Source organism: Protopterus annectens, chromosome 1.part1 (assembly GCF_019279795.1).
Source record: "Protopterus annectens isolate FY-2018-M chromosome 1.part1, PAN1.0, whole genome shotgun sequence".
Classification (NCBI taxonomy): domain Eukaryota; kingdom Metazoa; phylum Chordata; order Ceratodontiformes; family Protopteridae; genus Protopterus; species Protopterus annectens.
The window spans coordinates 500,813,490-500,833,277 of record NC_056726.1 but is presented as its reverse complement, the minus strand read 5'-3'; the positions used below and the strand labels follow the sequence as shown (position 1 = coordinate 500,833,277).

Genomic DNA, 19,788 nt, shown 5'->3' with positions numbered 1-19,788 from the left:
CCTTGTATTGTAAAAAGCTGGTTCTGCCTGAATCTGTTGCCAGTAACTGTTACATACTCAAACACATACATACGTGTATAATACATCGGTGTGTGGCCATGCACATCCATATTTCTGTTTCATATGAGAAATCTCTGCTTTACATAAGCCATTTATCCCAATACAATACTTGGAGAATAAGGCTCAATGCTGCAAGTACTAATCTATTTAAACAGCTTTGGCCAGCAATGTAACAGTCAATCATAACACAAAAACCTAATCAACAAACACTATAAATGTAGAATCTTTATTTATTATGTTTTGTTGACTGGGTTATTTCGCAAAGGGCCACATACCCTATCAAACAGGAGAAAATACAGTTATGTCAGTAAATTAACCATAACAGTAAATGCTTGAATGATTACTGCTGATTACTGCTGCAGTAAGTAGCCTTAGCTAATCTCTGTGGCACTTCTGATAACTGCGTAACACTGTAGTAGAAATAACTAGGTAGGCAGGGGTTCTAATCTCAATACTGGCAAGTGTGTGTGTGTGTGTGTGTGTGTGTGTGTGTGTGTGTGTGTATGTGTGTATGTGTTTGGGTTGAGAATCGTATCTTGTGTGGGTTACACCATTTTGAGTTGTTTACCACCCTGTACACTTCCCATCACCCTACTTTACAAGGCCTGCTGATGTAACTTCCCATCACCCTCCTTTACATGGCCTGCTGATGAAATTCACCTTAGAAGTACCTTGAGAGGTAAAATCATATAAGCTCCTTGGCGCATCTGATAACTGTGTAACACTATAGTATAAATAACTAGATAGGTAGGGGTTCTAATCTCAATACTGGCAACTGTGTGTGTGTGTGTGTGTGTGTGTGTGTGTGTGTGTGTGTGTGTGTGCGTGTGTACACGCATGTTTGGGTTGAGAATCATATCTTGTGTGGGTTATATCTTTTTTGATACATGTCAAACAGAGCACCTCACCTCAATGTCCCTCTTCAAGTGAAATCCACTCCAGAGACACTGGGAACTATGGTTGGGTATCACAATGCCAGGGTAATCCTATGGGCTAAGCTTGTAAAGGCTCCAGGGCCATTAACCTAGTACATACCTATGAACCTATGGATTATATCCTGCTAAAGATACAGCAGCCGACCAGCTTCCAAAGCTTAAGGGCACCTTCTATGTCCCCAAACCATTAACCTGCTTGAGCACAGCTGGAGAACGACTTTGGGCACCAAGCCCTTCAGAGCTTTCTGTAAAGGTCAATGCTTGTAAAACAAATATAAAGGTCCACACCCTGACAATAAACATGCAAAAACAGGGTGACAGAGCTACAGAAAGAGCGGCTATTGCTGCAGTGATCATTCAATCAACTATTATGGTAAGTTTACTTATACAACTGTGTTATGTTCATCATATTAATCACTGCTGCAGTAGTCTTAGCTACATGGGTACATTACCATACTTTAAACTAACTAAAGGAGGAGAAATAATAAGGGTCCAGGAATCTAGTGTACAGAGCTTAGTAAAGGTATGTACAAAGAACCAAGCTGCTGCTTCTAGAATACCTCCCAAATCCAACCTTTTCCAAGATGAAGCCAAGGCCCTAGCAGAATGAGCCTTGACCTTGCCTGGAATTGCCTTGTTGTGGTGGGTATAACAAAAGGTAATAATGTGAAAATGAAACTGATGTACTTACCATAATGACAGACCTGTGTTATCCTATTTTTATCCAGTTCAACATTTGGGTTGTCGGATCAACCAGATTTGACCTCGGTGCCTTATATCAGAGTATTGGATCTAAGAGCTCAGACTTCCCTTCCCCTGCTCAGTTTCCTCCTCCTACCAATTTACCTCAGATTCAGTTTGCTGAAGATTTCCATCATAGTCTTAACTACACAGCGGAATAAAGAGGGAGTCTACAACATACATAACTTTCGTATATGATGTTGTCAATTTTTTTCCAATTAAACATTTAGGACAGATTCCTAAACTGCCTAAAAGGGCCTGGGTGGACTCAAGGAAGGACATTCCTGAGAATGGCAGAGCCAAAGGATGCATAAGTTCTAGATTGCACATCCAATTTGTAACGACATACAAAGGTGTGAGCTGTTAACCAAGTTGCTGCTGCACAGATGTCACAGATAGGAACTCTTTTTCAAATGCTGCTGAAGTGGCCATCGATCTGGTACAGTGAGCCTTAGGCTCTGAATGCAAAGACAACACTTGTGTTTTCTAAACAAAGGAAATGCAATTTGCCAGCCACTTAGAAAGAGTGACTTTTGACCTTGTTGTCCTAGTTTTGTCTGGAGAAAGGAGACAAACAGCTGGTCTGATTTCCTAATATCTTTTCTATGACATAAGTAAAATCTGAGTTGTCTATGGACATCTAAGGTACGTAGGATGTGTTCACCTTTGGTAGAAAAATTTGGAAAGACACAGTTAAGTCAATGCCACATTTGGAAAGAAGGAGGGATTTGTTCTCAGGGAAACTCTATCATTGTGGAAAATATGAAAGGGTTTCTTGCATGAAAGTGCCTGCAGCTCCGAAACTTGTCTTGCTGAAGTGATGGTAATCAGAGAAAAAATCTTCCAAGAAAGACGCTTTCAATCTGTTAAATGCTGCAGGTTCAAATTTTTTTTAGTCAATGACTGGAGCAAGACTGTGATATCCCATGCTGGAACTGGATCTCAAACAAGAAGTTGCAACACAAAAGTTCCCTTAAGGAAAGCTTTGGTTACCCTATGAGATGCAATAGATGAATCATTATGTCCCATGTACAAATTTGAGAAGGCAGCCATCTGGACTTTTAACAGTACAGTAACTACAACCTTGTAGAAAAAAATTGAAAGAAATTCTAAAATCGCTGGAAGAGGGGCTGAGAAAGGATACAAACCCTTCAAGGACACCCAAATATAAAATGTTTTCAAATTTGCTCTTGTAAGTCTTTTTGACAGACTCCTTTTGAGAAGAAATTATATGGACTACTGTGGAGAAAATCCTGACATCTCTAGCTATTGTTAAAACTGGAGAAACCATGGGTTTAGTTTCAGGGCCTGAAGGTCTGGTAGAGGCATCCCAGATGGGTGATTGAGTAGATTTTATTATTACAGTGGAGGCCTGGACAGAAAAGCTCTAAGGTATCATTTAATGCAATCAATATTTAAATACATTTTATAATGTAAATTCAGTGAATACATAGTATAAGTCAGTATAATAAAATGTGCTGAAATTCACAAACATTAAATTTTCAAGCCTTGCACTCTGATAGAAGACTGGTGTAGAAGACAGGAAGGAGTCATTTAAGAAATACAATAGAGTGAGGTATTAGAGGAGATAAGCAAGTTAAGGACATTAATAAAGTAGTGATGGAACAGTAATTTGGTTGTGATTATTAGAAATAGGTACTGTAGTTTAAGAAGTAGAATAAAGTGAGGTATTAGAAGGGGATAAGAAGGTTAAGTGGTAGAGCCAGGCTGGGATCCAGTACCTATGATAGGCTCAGTAGGTGAGGCCAAAGGAAGGGGAACCATATCTGCTGAGGCCAAAATGTAGCAATGAGAATTACCCTGGTCTCGTACCTTATTGCTTTCAGAATAAATTTTGTGAGAAGGGGAATCAGCAGAAAGGCATAAAGGAAACTTGGGGGCCAAATGTGGACTAGAGCATCGCTTGTGACTGTCTCTGTGGAGGGATGAGGGCACAGTACCTGCAGTATTTGTTGTGTAGGTAGGAAGTAAAGAAGCTGCAATAAGGTTGGCCACAGCAGCTGAAGATCTCTGTTGCCACTGTCTGAGACCACTCATGAGGTAATAGAATACTCCTGCACAACCTGTCCACTAGTATACTTGACATCTAAGGAATGTGCAATGCCACAAGAAAGTGGTGGGAAGACATCATCCATTGCCAGACTTGCACTGCCTCCCAGCAAACGGGAATAAATGTGTTCCATCTTGCTTGTTGATGCATCATACCACTGGCATATTGCCTGCATGGACATCACACCTTTGGGTAGGAGGTTCCGAAAAGCATACAACGCTAGGAGGACTGCTGTCATCTCTGGGACACTGATGTGAAGTTTGGCCTCCACTGTTGATGTTCTTTAGACCATCTTCCCTTTGAAATGCCACCTGCCCCCACCCACCTTAAAAGGGAAATGCCCACGGTGACTGTGGCCCTAGGAACAGGTGGGCAAAAGGGTCTACCCTGTACTACTGACACAGACCTAATCCACCACCTTATGTGGTTTCTGCATAAGTGAGTAAGTCATATTCTGGTGTGAAGGGAGTGAAATCTTTGTGACCATTGTACGGCCAGTGTCCACTGCAGTCCTCTTATGTGGTATCTTGCTAATGGGACTAAATGGAGTAGTAAAGTCCAACAGCTTTAAAGACAGAAAATGTGTCTTGCCTGTGGATGTGGATGTTGCATCACTTGAGAAGCTAAGAGCCTTAACAACTGCACTCTTGCAATGGGGAGTTTTGCAATTTGCTGAACTGTGTATCTGGCATCCTATAAATTCTATGCTCTGCATGGGTGGCAGCTTGCTCTTCATGTGGTTAACTGTTATTCCCAACTAGTTTCTAAGACTGAAGAGGAATGCCTGGTGCTGTAATAGTAGATCCTTGGAGGTAGGAGTTAGGAGCCAATCATCTAAGGAGGGGAAGACTGGATCCCTGCAGTTATAGATAAGCTGCTACCACTGCAATAATCACGATGAATATCTGGGGGACTGTGGTGAGACCAAATGGCAGTGCTCTGAATGGGTAGTGATTGGCTCCCAACCAGAAATGAGGTACCTCCTGGAGCACCTTTAGATCTTGATGTGAAAGTAAGTGTCCTACAGGTTGATACAGCACAGCCAATCATCCTTCCTCAACCCTCAACAGAGGTGGTATGGACTGTATTGTGACCATATGGAACATTATCTGTTTGACATACTGACTTGGCTGGCTGAAATCCAATATTGGTCTGAGTTCCAGTGTCTTTTTTGGAGCTAAAAAGAACTTGGAATAGACTCCAGAGTTTAAGTGGTTTGGGGAGAACCATCTGGATGACTTTTAGTTTGCAACTTTAACACTTCTGTTGTTGCATGTTCCAACTGATTGGGTGATATTGGGAGTCTTCAATCTTTTTTTGGAACGGACAAAAAGGGTATCATATAGCCTCTGGTGATCATGTTTAGCACCAATAAATCAGATATTATGGTTTTCCAAGCTAAAGGGTGTAAGGTTAAGCATCCCCCAACTGCCTTCAGAGTGTAGACGACAGGCCATTAATCAGGGACACTGGTAAGATTTTTCAGTGAAGGGACCATGGAAATCTTGGTTCTGCATTCTGCTTCTGCCTCTTGGGTGGCATCCATTCAAATTTCCTCCACCTCTGCCATGGGGAGGTCTATCTCCAGAAATGTTCTGGTGAAAACACTGATCTTTGAATGACATTTTCCTACCTCCTCTTTTGACTCCTACAAAAGGATATCTGACAAATAGAAAAACAGATTCCCACAGAAGACAAAGTCTTACTGTCCTGTTCAATCTTGGTAAGCACAGGATCATAGGATCAGAGAAAGTTACTAGGCTAATGGCTAGGGGCCCTTACAAGCCTAGCCAAGTTCTACCATTAGTTCCAGAATCAGCACCTACTGCCCCAGTCCAAGAGGGATACAGGTGGAACACCTGGGGTGAATTTACGATTATCCATCCAATCGTTCAGATTATGTTTGAAGAGGGCCAATGAGGTGCTCTGTTTGACATGAAGTGGGAGTATGTTCCAAAGGTGTGGTAACCTCTGGGAGACTTATCTGTCCCTCCAGCAAGTTCTATTAATGTCACATACTAGGTTAACGTCTTTAGAGCAAGTAACCTGAGTAGCAATTAACTTGCGGATATACAGCATTTCAATAAAGCAGGGTCACAGACTGCCTTATATGCAAGGGAGAGATCGCCTCTGAATAGTCTGTATGCAACAGAATAAAGTGACAGTGATTTCAGATGATCCACATAGGACAGATGCTGAAGACCTTGAATTTTCCTTGTGAGGAACCTTTGTGGTCTCTCCAATTGCTGCAGGTGCTTGGAAAGGTACATACCAAAAGGCGGCGGTGTACTCAATTATTGTCTTTGATGAGGGAAGAGTACAGGGAGATTATAACTTATTTTTTCTAGAGGCAATGCCCTTACTTATGAGATGAGTATTACAGAATGCCCTTCTTACCACTGTGTAGAAGTGGTGATCAAAGATAAGGTTGCTGTCAACCTGTGTGCCCAGGTCTCTCACCACTGAGTGCGTACTTGGGGTGTTGCTCTTGATGTGGTAGTTAGCAGGAACATTGCTCTTACTGAAAGGGATAATACATTTTTTTTTGCATTGAGTTTAAGGCAACGAATTTGGCACCAATCATTTGTTTGTGCAAGACCCTCTTGTATGATGTTGACATCATTTGGAGATTCTATGACCGCACCCAGTTTGCAGTTACCAGCAAACTTTGTCAGCCACAGATCTTTAGTTTTTGCTTGTACTTCGGAGAAACAGATTCCAAACAGTTGAGGTCCTAGGACTGCCCATTTTGACTATATATGTTCCATCAGTGTGCCAGTTAGCGACCCATCTAATGATATAAGAGTAGATACCTAGCTGGGTGAGTTTGTCAATGATGCCTGAGTGGAAAATAGTGTCAAAAGTCTTGGCTAAGTCTAGGTAGGCTGTATGCACAGATTTCCCCCGTCCAGGGCCTTGGTGACTGCCCCGAAGAAGTCCACTGGGTTTAAGAGGCATGACCTCCCTTTGAGCGATCCAAACTGAGTAGGGTCAAGTGTTTGGAGATTGCCTATATCTTTGTTAAGGTCCATGATCATTCGCTCCATGGCCTTACAGATAAGGCTAGTCAGGCTAATAGGTCTATAGTTCCTGGGGTCAGTGGAAGCACCAACTTTGTGCAAGCGAATAACAGTGGCTGTTTTCCATTCAGCTGGGACGAAGCCAATGCTTAGACTATGACTGAAAAGAGTACCCAATGGTGTTGCTAATTCTTGTTGGAGCTCATGTAGGACGTAGCTTGGGATGCTATCCAGTCCCACAGATGCTGTGTTTTTGGCCTTAGAGAGGGCGTTTATGACCTGCTCTTTAGAGATACAAGGTAGGGGGCAGGTAGTAGGGATGTCATGGGATACATGTGGTGGGGACAAGGGAGTGAAGTTTTCACAGAACCTGTCAGCCAACAGATTAGCTATGTCCACAGTATTTGTGGCATCATTAACTACCAATTCGGCACAAATCTGGGCCTTTCCTTTTAGGTTATGGATGTAACTAAAGAAAGTCTTATGATTGTCCTTAGTTGAGGAAGCTAATTTGGATTCACAGTTTGCTTTGGAAGACTTCACAAGAAGACTTATTTGCTTGTTTAAGCAGAGGAGGGAGTGTTTCCAGTTTAGGGCTCGCTCCCTCTTATTCTAAGGCAGCAATTTCTGCCTCTTACTGTAAAGCCTGTTAATAGCACTTGTCCACCAGGTTTGCTCTTCCTTCAAGAGCTTGTTTTGATCCTATAAGGTATGGCTAAGTCAATACAGTTACACAGGTGTTTGTATAAAGCATTGTTGTAGAACTTGGCATAGTTGCCAGTTCCGTCTGGGGTGGTGGTGCAGTGAAGCTATTTATACCATCCCGTAAGACGTTCTAATCTGCTTTGGAGAAGTTTTTTAGTTTAAACCTCACAGCGGGGGTGCTACAGTGGTCCCCCATACTGGTAAGCACCAGATCCTGGATGTTGGCATTCCTTGTGGGGATGACAACCAGCTGGTCCACAGCATTGGAGTTAATGAAGTCAAGGAACCTTTGAGCAAGTGAGTTTGTTCTTCCTCTCAAATAAGGCCCTGGAGTTAAAGCCATGACAGATTGAACAATCTTTCTGCAAATGTAATGGCCCAAGGTAGTAAACACACAAAGTGCAGGTATCAGACATTGGAAACTTGTGCCCACATTTAATGCATTTAAATCCAGCAGGCCTTTTTCTGACATGATACTACCAACTGTAAATAAACAAAGTGAAGTATGAAGAGGGTTTTTTTTTTTTTTTTGTAAAAAGAAAGAAGGTAGACAGAAAAACTATCAACGATGGTAATAAAAGGGTCTACACTAAAGTGTAGAAAGGAAAAAACTTGCTAACGATAATAAAAAAGTATAGAAAATTTACTCTTTGTAAATGAGTAAAGGAAAAATTAGAAAGTATCAGAAATATTTGGAAATATCAAAAGAAACAAAGGTAATAATAAAGATTACTTATATGAAGCTCAAGAGCAAAGTCAACAACATTCTTCTCAAAGCGACAAATGAGATCTATGGTAACTTAGGGTTGGTGCATTATGAATAAGGGAGAAGCTCACAAGTTTTTTGTTTGCCACGAGCTTTAGCAACAGCTGAGTGAGATCCGAGGATCAAATACGAAGCCATCAGTTGAGGACAGAATGAAAAGTGACATCAGATCCAATTTTTGGTATCTCACAGAAGTCTTTCTAAAGGCTTTATAAATATCACTATCAGCAGAAAAAAAGATTTTCATGTATGCAGTAAGCACAAAAGGACATTTACTCTGAGTGTTAGCCTCTTTAGAGGGATAAAGCTTTACTTCAGCCTAGGTGACCTCAGCTCATTTAGTACTTGGAGCTGGTATGGGGAAAAACTGGAATAATGATGCTTAATCATACTCACCTCCCTGAGTGTATTCTCTGCAACATAATCCCTGGTGAAGATCAGACTATATGGGGGTACCTGTCAACAAGGAGGCAAGGTCAACTAATAATGTCACAAGGACGTGTGGTGTGCATCACAGTGGCCCACTCTATGCCAACCTCTCTGACATTAGCAAGCATGCAAAGGCATCAAGTTTCAACAGAAAACCCAAACCACTCCTACCTCCCTCAGTGACAGCCCCTCCCAGTCAGTTCTTGCTCCTCTGATGGAGAGCAAAATGATCAATTGACTGTGAGAGGTTTGGATGATCAGCAAAAGAATGTTTATCTTGGTTTTGAATTTCAATTGCACTTACAAATTTGAAATGCTTTATTCTCCTTAAAAACAAAACATCTCTAAACAATGAGAAATTAATCAGAAACACTAACCACAAAGCATATGGAAAAAAAACAATAATGCAATAGCAGAGAAACAAGTACTGTACAAAAGGAAGGACAAAACGAAGAAAATACCAAAAGTCCAGGTTAAGGGCAATTCAAATCTGTAAAACTCTCAATAAAAAAAGGAAAAATGGAAAGATCTGGCATGTACTGATGTTCAGCAGTATGGCAAAATGAAAATGAGTAAGTATCAGAAATAGTAACAAGCTATAAAAATCTTCACACAAACATGAAATATGAAAAGCAGCCTGTCACAATTTCTTTAACATTTCTAAGCTCCTCTGTAGACCAATGGAAAGTGTCAGATACCAAACTCCCTAACATCTAAAGGCAATAACACTATTGCTGGTATGAACCTGCTCATTTCACAGGAAAGATACTATCTCAATAAACATACTGGTACCTGAAAGACAGGTGCCTGGAAGCAGATGCTTGCCCAAACACCTGCAAAGTCAACGCCTATCAAAATAACACTAGCAAAAATGAAGTCAAGTACACAGTTACATCTGGGAAGCCAACACTGGATATGCAAGTATCAGTGGATCAAATGGATGAGTTGACACTGCCATACGCACATATGCCTGCTGTACAGTAGCAGACACTGGAGGAAGGGGAACTGGCTTCAAGTTACAACTAAAAGTATGGGCCTCCAGTCATATTGTGAAAGCAGCCAATCAATCCCTGAAAACTGGAGTCTGCCTGACAGGAGACAGGAGGCTAAAATGGGCAATAGAGAACAGGCAGCTTGGGTCATAACTGGACTCAGCAAAAATAAAATAAAAGTTCCAAATGGTGGAATGGAGTCTCGACTATAATTGTGGAAGGCTTAGGATCATAGGAAGTTTTTAGGCCAATACCTCAAAGGCCCTTACAAGCCTAGCCAAATTTACCCTTGTTACCACGATCAGCACCTATTGCCCCTGTCCAAGAGGGACACAGGTGGAACCCCCTGGATGAATTTATAGTTACCCATCAAATCTTAAGATTGTGTTTGAAAAGGGCCGATGGAGTGTTCTGTTTGACATGATGTGCGCGTCTATTCCAAAGATGTGGTTAACCTCTTGGAGACAAATCTGTCCCTCCGGCAGGTTCTATTGATGTCCCATACCAGGTTTAAGCCCTTAGCGCAACCAACCCTTGTGCCATTTGACTTGCAGATGTGCAGTAATTCCAATAAAGCAGGGTCAGAGATCACCTTATATGCAAGGCAGAGATCATCTCTGAGTAATCTGTATGAAACAGAATAACATGATAGTGATATCATTTGATCCACATAGGACAGCTGCTGAAGACCTTTCAGTTTTCCTTGTGAGGAACCTTTGTGGTCTTTCCAACTGCTGTAGGTGCTTTGAAAGGTATATACCGAAATGGAGCATTGTACTCAATTACTGGCCTAATGAGTGAACAGTATAGGCAGGTGATAACTTCCCCTCTTCTTGAGGCAATGCCCTTACTTCTAAGATGAGCCATATAGGATGCCCTTCTTACCACTGCGGAAACATGGTGATCAAAGGCAACATTGCGGTCAAACTAAGTGCCCAGATCTCTCACCACTGAGTGCGTACTTATGCTATTGTCACTGATGTGGTCATCTGCAGGAACATCGCTCTTACCGAAAGGGATGATAATACATGTTTTTGCATTGAGTTTGAGGCCAAGACTTTGGCACCAGTCATTTGCTTGCATAAGACCTTCTTAAAGGATGTTGACATCGTATGGTGATTCTATGACTGCACCCAGTTTGCAGTCATCAGCAAACTTCGTCAGCCACAATCCCTTAGTTTTAGTCAAAGAAACAGATATCAAACAGCAGAGATCCCAGGACCGATCCCTGTGGAACACCACTGGTTACGGGTCTGCTATTGGAAGTGGATTCTCCTATTTTGACTGTATGGGTTCTAGCAGTGAGCCAGTTCACAACCCACCTTACGATATAAGGGTTGATATCTAGCTGGATGAGTTTGTCAATGATGCCTGAGTGAGGAATACTGTTAAATGCCTTGGCTAGGTCTAGATAGGCTGTATGCACAATCTGGGTAGGATCTAGTGTTTGGAGATTACCTATATCTTTGTTGATAAGGTCTCTGGTCTTTTTTTTTAATGTCTTCAAATCTTTTGGGTTTCTAATATCATGACGGGAATGGAACCCATTCCTACGTTAAAGTACGATTAAAGTTCATGAAATTAGTATTGTTTCAGTCTCTGATGTCAGCCAAAAGTGCTCTTCAGAGCACCCGCAATGTGCCCAGTTATGACTCCTTCTGCAATTTGTAAGGAGTTAAATGGACTGGTAACATATCTAAATATGATTGTAAGTTCTTTTTTTATAAGACTCGTTGCTCCTAGGAACTGTCTGGGTATCTTACTTCCACACTGCTCTCGTTTCTGCCTGCAGATCCTGGTATTTTATGACTTTGGTGTCTCTCTGTATTCAAGACTATATAGTCACTGGGTGTTGCGATTTCAATGATCAATGTTACTTTTGTCTTCTTTTCTTGGACCACTATATCCAGTTTTCTAGCATCTATCTTTTGAACTGTTGGTAATGGGTGATCCCATGTGATATAAACTTTATCATTTTCTATGATGCTTTGTGGCTCATGTTTCCAGTGTTTTTCAGCCACTTTGATACCATAATGTTTGCACAACCCCCAATGCAACAGTCTCACCACATTATTATGCCTTTCAGTATACAGTCTTTCTGCCATTAGTGTTTCACAGCCAGAAACAAGGTATGCGACTGTTTCCAGTTTGGTTTTACAAAACATACATTAGTCTGCTTCTCCCACATATTCAATAGACTTTGTAAACCAGCGTATACGTAGCCCACTATCTTGGGCTGCCAATATTAACCTTTCATTTCTTGGTTTGAATTCGCCTCTCCTTAACCATTCCTGCGTTTATTCCTGATCAACATGAGGCTCTTCCAGACATTTTCTATACTTGCAACTATATTTATGTTTTTTCCACATTTCTTGCCTTCTCATCTGGTCCTTCACCTTATACTCTTTTTGTTTTTTGGCACATTCAGTTGCTACCTGTTTTTTTATCTACTTCTGGTTTGATTTCTATTCCTGCCTGACGTCGATATGCTTCTGCTAAATTAATCAGAGAAGTCATCTTAGATTTATTTTCCTCATGTTTCAAAACTTTCACTACATTTGGATCTTGTGAGGTCAGTAGATATGTGTGGAGTCCCACGACTGCAAATCTATACATGTAATCAATTTCAAGAAGGCCCATTCCTCCTTCAGAATGGGAATATATAATCTTGGTATACACTGATTTTTAGAAATCATCTGGTGAGCATGAAGCATCCTTCTTGTTTTAATATCTAATCTAGCCAACACTTTTTGGGGCCAATCAATCACTCCAAAACTGTACATTAGGACAGGAAGAGCAAATTGATTTATAGCTTGGATCTTGTTCCTAGATGTCAGTGCTGTTCTCAGGATTAATTTAAGTCTTCTAAAGTATTCCTGAGTTTTATTCGCATTTGTTCATGTTTTATTGCTGATCTTTCATCAATTCCCAAGTATTTATACACTCCCTCTTGCTTATATCACATTCTTGTCCCAAACTGATGTTTTCCTGGTGTTGCAGTTTTCCAAGACCAAATGACATTCTAATATCATCTGAAAAAGTTTTGACAACCTGCAGCTGTGCTTTCAGTTCATCTGATGAGCTATACAGCTTTAAATCATCGACAAAGAGAAAACGAGAAGTCATTAGACTTTGTTATTTTCTAGGAGCCAAATTGTAGCCATGGCCTAAGCTGTTAAGTAAACAGCTTAATGGATTAATGGCGAGGCAGAATAGCAACAGTGACAGAGAGTCACCCTGGAATATCCCCCTTTGAATTTTTATCCCTAGGATAATAATCTGTCCTTTATCATGGCTTAATTGTAAAGTGGTCTGCCACTGTTTCATGGTTACTGTAATGCAGTCAGTGTAGGGTGTATCATACATTTTTAAGTACTCTTTTATCCATGAATGTGGGATACTATCAAATGTTTTTTTTTTTTAGTCAATCCATGCCATACTTAGATTCTTCTCCTTTTTACAGTTCTCCACTATAACGTTATTTAACAACAAATGATCCTTTGTTCCATAGAAATTTCTTTTATCGCCCTTTTGTTCTACTGCCAAAATTGAGTTTCTTCTAAATGACTATAAACTCTGTCGGTGTCAATTCCTGTGTATAGTTTATACGTCGTCGGAAGGCAAGTTATTGGTTTATAATTTTTAGGGCAGCTTACAGGTTCACTCTTAAGAGCATTATTTGGCCTGTTGATAGCCAGTGTGGTGTCTGTTCGGGGTGCGCATATAAATAGTTCTTAGTCATGGCTAAATCCTCTTGCAAAGATGTTAATACTTTTAACCAAACTGCATCTGGGCCTGGGGTTTTCCAGTTAGAGGCTTTTCTCAACTTTGTTTCAATCTCTCTGGCTGTTATTTCCTCCTATTTCATATCCTGTACCTTTAAAGTTCTTATTCATTCTTTTACTTCTTCTATCCATTTAGCATCTTTGTTATGTTCCACAGGATCTTCACAGATACTTCCCCAAAAGTATTTACTTTCTCTTTTTTTGGTGGTCTTTCAATTCCTTTTACCTTATTTCCCAATTCTCTATAAACCTTTTTTGGTGGTCTTTCAATTCCTTTTACCTTATTTCCCAATTCTCTATAAACCTTTTTTGGGTCATCAATAAATTGCTTAGTTTGTACTTTTCCCTTATATTTATCTATGTATCTTCTAAATTTAGTGAGTGAACACCACTGGTTACGGGTCTGCTGTTGGAGGTGAATTCCCCTATTTTGACTGTATGGGTTCTAGCAGTGTGCCAGTTCGCAACCCACCTTACGATATAAGGGTTGATATCTAGCTAGAAGAGTTTGTCAAAGATGCCAGAGTGAAGAATACTGTTAAATGCTTTTGCTAGGTCTAGGTAGGCTGTATGCACAAGACTTCCAAACTGAGTAGGATCTAATGTTTGGAGATTACCTATATATTTGTTGATAAGGTCCATGACGAGTCTTTCCATGGCCTTGCATATAAGACTATCCAGGATAATAGGTCTGTAGTTCCCGGGGTCACTAGAAACACCACCTCTGTCCATGGGGATAACAGTGGCTGTTTTCCATTCAGCTGGGACAAAGCTGGTGCTTACACTGTGATTGAAAAGAGTACCCAATGGTGATGCTAATTCATGTTTGAGCCCATGCAAGATGCAGCCTACAATGTTATCAGGTCCCATTGATGCTGTGTTTTTGGCCTTAGAGAGGGTGTTTACGGCCTGCTGTTTAGAGATACACGGTAGGGGACAGGTGGTAGGCATGTCATGAGGTACGTGTGGTTGGGACAGGGGAGTGAAGTTTTCACCAAACATGTCAATTGACAGGTTAGCTATGTCCACCGGCTCAGTATATGCGTTACCATTAACTTTTAGTTATGTACTCACCATAACTTCAGATGTTTGGGATCCATCTCGCCTACATTCTGACTGATGGGTTCGGAGCCGATCCCTCGGCTCCGACTCGGCACGCTTATGCCAAAGAGCGAAGTCTCTTATTGGCTGAGCTTACTATATCCCAGGATGCACCACTACCAGTCCCCCAGATCTAGTTTGTCCGCATACATACACAGACACACACGCTGCTTATATAACATTGTCAGATGAAACAAGATAAAAAACAGTAGAACTCAAAACCGTTCAATCTCTTCTGATCTCCAAGGCAGGGGAAGGAGGGTGGGTATTAGAATGTAGGCGAGATGGATCCCAAACATCTGAAGTTATGGTGAGTACATAACTAAAAGATGTTATGTGATCCTATCTCGCCTACATTCTGACTGATGGGACAGCGTCCCTAGCACCTGAATCCTGGGTGGCTCACCGGAAAACACTCCTGAGTACCGTGGAACCAAATGATGCTCGCCCTTTAGATGCCACATCCAATTTATAGTGGGAAATGAAAGTGTGCGGATTGGACCAAGTAGCCGCAGCACAAATCTCAGAGATAGCGAGCTTGGAATGAAAAGCAATAGAAGTAGCCATAGCTCTGGTAGAGTGAGCTTTGATAGATGTTGTAAGTTGCTTATTTGAAGAGGAATAAGCCTGAGTTATGCAATTTCTAATCCATTTGGAGATAGTAGCTTTCGTGATGGTTTGACCCAATTTATTATCTGAAAAGGACACAAACAACTGGTCTGTTTTTCGAATTTGTTGAGTCCTGTCTAGATAGAAGCGCAATTGCCTGTGAACATCCAACTAAGAAGGCAGTTTTCCAAGACAGATATTTTAACTCACATTTAGCAGCCGGTTCGAAAGGGGAAGATGTTAAGGCACGAAGTACCAAATCAAGATCCCACGGGGGCGCAGGATGAAAAACTGGGGGTCTTAACAGCACAGCACCTTTAATGAAAGTTTTGCATAATCTGCTGCTCATCAACGGTGGGTCCATGGATTCGTGAAATTTGGAGATAGCTGCTAGTTGGACTTTAATAGTAGAGACTGAAGATCCTTGAGTAAACAAGGATGTTAAAAATTTCAAGACCTCTGGTATCGGGGCAGTGATAGGGTCTAAGCCCTTGAGTTGAGCCCAGATAGCAAACCTCTTCCACTTACTGAGGTACAATTTCTTAGTGGTGGGTTTGTGGGCCGAAGATAAAATGTGAATAACTTCCGGGTCTAAGTTGTGATTTCTGACTAAAGTCGGAAGTGGAGGAGCCAAGCTGTTAATTTTAAAGTGTGAAGGGACTGGTGTTGTCGTCCCGACTGATGAATCAGCAGGTCCGGAGTTAGATCCAAAAACCAAGGACCGCCCAGAGCATGTTTCTTTAGGTAGGGGAACCATACCTGACGAGGCCAGTGCGGAGCAATTAGTATCATTGTGGACCCCAATTGGGAAGCTTTCTGGATGACTTTGGGAGGAGTGGAACCGGAGGAAAGGCATAAAGTAGTCCTGTTGGCCAAGGTTGGGCTAGAGCATCCGTAGCTGCCTCTGACGTGGAGTCAAGGAAAAGAACCTTTTGCACTTTATGCTTTGTGGTGTTGCAAACAGGTCGCAGCACGGAGTCCCCATCTTCTGAAAACCTGAGCTGCTACTGTTTCGCTCAGGGACCACTCGTGAGGAGAGAGAATCGTCCTGCTTAATCTGTCTGCCAAAATATTGATTTCCTGGAATGTGGGTCGCTACCAAGAAACGGTTGGTAGCTACAGCCCATTCCCACACCCTCATGGCCTCTCTGCAAAGGGGTAAGATCTGGTCCCTCCTTGTTTGTTTAGATACCAGACCACCGACATGTTGTCTGTGTGGATGGCGATAATGCCTTGAGGGAGAAACTTGTGGAGGGCCTGTAGGGACAGAAGTACAGCCCTCATTTCCAATACATTGATATGGAGAAAGGTTTCGCCTGGAAGCCAAGAACCCTGAACTAACCTGCCCAGACAATGCCCCCCCCACCCTGTCTGGGAGGCATCCGTTGTCAGGGTGGCCACCGGAGGGGGGATAACAAAAGGTCTTCCCTGATTCAGATTGGATGACTGAAGCCACCAGCGGAGGTCCCGTTTGCACGTTTCTGTAATCAGTATGAGATGATTGAGGGGGAGATTCTGAAAAAACCATTGTGTCGATAACAGCCACTGAAGAATCCTCATGTGCAATCTTGCCAGTGGAACTAGGAGAACCGTGGCAGACATCGAACCTAAAAGTTGCAGGACCATCCTGGCTGGGGCTTTGGATCTTGGAAGCAGGGCTTGGACTTGACCTTGTAAAGTTTGAATCCTTTCGGTAGGAAGGAAGACGCATCAATTTTGTGTCTATCTCTGCTCCTATGAATCTTATGCGCTGAGAGGCCAGCAAGACAGACTTTGACCAATTGAATGTAATTCCCAGGCAAGCACCCAGGGAGATGGTGGCTTTGAGGTTGTCTATTAGTAGATGCCTGGTGGTGGCAGTCAGGAGCCAGTCGTCCAGATAGGGAAAAACTTGGAATCCGAGACTCCTCAGGTGAGCAGTCACTACTGCCAAACACTTGGTGAACACCCTGGGGCTGTGGTGAGACCAAAGGGCAGTGCACAAAATTGGAAATGACTGTCTCCCAGGCTGAAGCGCAGATACCTCCTGGACGCCTGATGTATCGGTATGTGATAATAGGCGTCCTTGAGATCTATGGAGCACATCCAAACATCCTTCTCCAACAATGGGAGAATGGATTGTAAAGTGACCATTCGGAATTTGGACTTCATGACGGACTGGTTTAGTTTGCTGAGATCCAATATTGGTCTCAGGTCCCCTGTCTTTTGGCACTAAAAGAACCTTGAGTAATTTCCGGATCCGATCTGGTCTGTGGGGACCGGTTGGATGACTCCCTTTTTCTAGCAGCTTTGAAGCTTCTGCGGCTGCGATTTCCCTTTGACTGGGTGGTGGGTCCGGATTTTTGGACGGTGGGGGTGAGTGTGTGAAGGGAATGGTGTAACCTCCGGCAATAATCCAAGCACCCATCTGTCCTGAGTGATAGACTCCCAGGCTTTTAGGTGCTTGGCAAACGGCACCCGACTGGCTCGAGCAGCATAGCCGGGCAATCCCTCATGAAGTGTGGGAGGCTGAAGAGCCACGAAAGGACTCGCGGTCTCCAGAATTGCGGGGCCCTCTGCTGCCTCTGGGACGGCGTCTCCCAGAAAAATTTCCCCGTCCTCTGCCTCTGGAAGGGGAATCTTCCTGCTGTTGAGGAAAAAACTTCCGTGATTTGCGGAACCACATCTTCCCTCCTCCTTTAGCCTTGGGATAAGGCCGAAGGGAGTGGAATAACGGCACCACGGCAGATAAAGTTTTTCCCTCTTGCTCACAGCGGTAAGAGTGTCTTTTACCTCAGGTCCAAACAAAGAGGACCCATCAAAGGGAGCGTCGGCGAAGGAAGACTTGAAGGCCTCCGAGAAATGACACAAACGGAGCCAGGCTTGTCTCCGTGAGCTACGCCTGTGCCTGCCGCTTGCCCGCCTTCGCCGCATATGAAATGAGCCTCATGGACGAGTTAGAAATCGAGGTAAGGATAGCCAACTGAGAGCTAACCGACTGGGCTAGCTGCTCAGGTAGGTTACCTGAGAGGGAATCTGACAGCTCCTTGACCAGATCCCTCTGTAGCCTGGTAAAATGTGCCAAATAATTCAGGGACCGTAGTGTAAAGGCCGCTGAAGTCAGGGTGCGCTTCCGCATCGGTCCATGCTCCTAGACTCCTTATTAGGAGGATGGACGGACGTTGAAGCCTCTGCCACGTCCTGTTGTGTAGCAGATGCCACCACCATGGCATCTACAGCCACGCCTTTTGTCAAGAACTCCTTCTCGGGTGGGGCAGACAAAAATTTGTTAGGGCGAGAAGGCACTGGTTCCACAGTATCTGGATGTTCCCACGCCCTCCGACAAACCAAATCCAGGAGCTCGTCAAGGGCGGAGACACCCAGGAGGCGGAGGGCTGAGCCCCAAAGGCCTTGAGAAGCACTGACTCATCGGCAGAGGGGGGTTTGGATATCCAGCCGCCTTGTTGCTTAAGGATCTCTAAAATGTCTGCGAATGAGACATCATCCGAGGACGACTTTGGGGACCCCTCCGCATCATCAAGATCAGTGTCCGATGTAAGAGACTGGGGGAGTCCACGTGCTTCCTCTTGCACGATCTCTTCCTTGGGGCTCCTCCAAGACAACTCAAGAACCCTCAGGAGGAGGGGAACCCCAGTGGGGTAACCTCAGGCCCCGGGCTCCGCTGCCTAGGGACAGGGAACTGCCAAAGACCCAGTCTCCACGCCCAGGAAGGTGCCGGTAAAGCCGTAGAGATGGTCAAGAAGACTTGGCCAAGGCACTCCTAATAGCTCTGAAAGCCGGACCCCAGAATCCTGGGAGTGTCCGGTCCCCGGAGCCATGATAGCAGACGGAAGTCCCGCAGCCAAGCACCGAGAGGGAGGCTCGGAACCGACAGCATAGGTCCCAAACGTCACCCCGGGTCCGGCCAAGAAGTCCGTGCAAACTCGGACCAAGGCCGGGTTGGAGTAAGGGTCGGAGCCGACCCTAGGATCTCCACCGGCTCCAACAGCACCTGCTCCGACGGAGCCAAAGCGGAGGAGGAACGGCAATGGAATGGGCTATCGGCTCCGAAGCCAATTGGGTCGGAGCCGAAACAAATTTTTGAAAGACTGGGGACTGGAACAGTCTTTGGAGCACCCTGTCTATGTCCGAATCTGACATCCTCGATGACCTAGAGGAGACTGAACGGGTTCGAGTTGGCTCTCCAACGCCCCCAAGGGCCGAGGGGACCGGCGCCGAGGCGACGGGATAACTATCGGCGCCGAAGGAATACACAAACCAGTTTCCATCGGTGCCGAGGTGGACTTAGGCGCCGAGGAGGATGTGTCTGAGCGGACAACCTTCATCGGCTCCGAGACCAGTGGAGCCGATGAAGGTGACCCGCCTCGATGCCCCAGCCATCGGCTCCGAAGCCAGAGGAGTCGAGACTGGAGGCATCGAGGCAGACTGCCCGCCCTCGGCTCCAAGTCCTTGGAGCCGAAGGAGAAGCCTGCCTATGTCTTTTGGCGGTCGGGTCCGACGGACTGGTCGGAGCCGACCCTTTCTTTAGCAGGAGAAGGAGAGGATGCTAAAGCTTCTTCAAAAGAGGGTTTTAT

At 43.7% G+C, this 19,788-nt stretch overlaps 1 protein-coding gene across 3 annotated transcripts in view; it reads right to left on the bottom strand.

Moving 5' to 3' along the window:
- The window catches only part of MYB (MYB proto-oncogene, transcription factor), a 557,504-nt gene that overhangs the window by 405,295 nt on the left and 132,421 nt on the right, over nt 1-19,788 (bottom strand). The window lies entirely within an intron of this gene.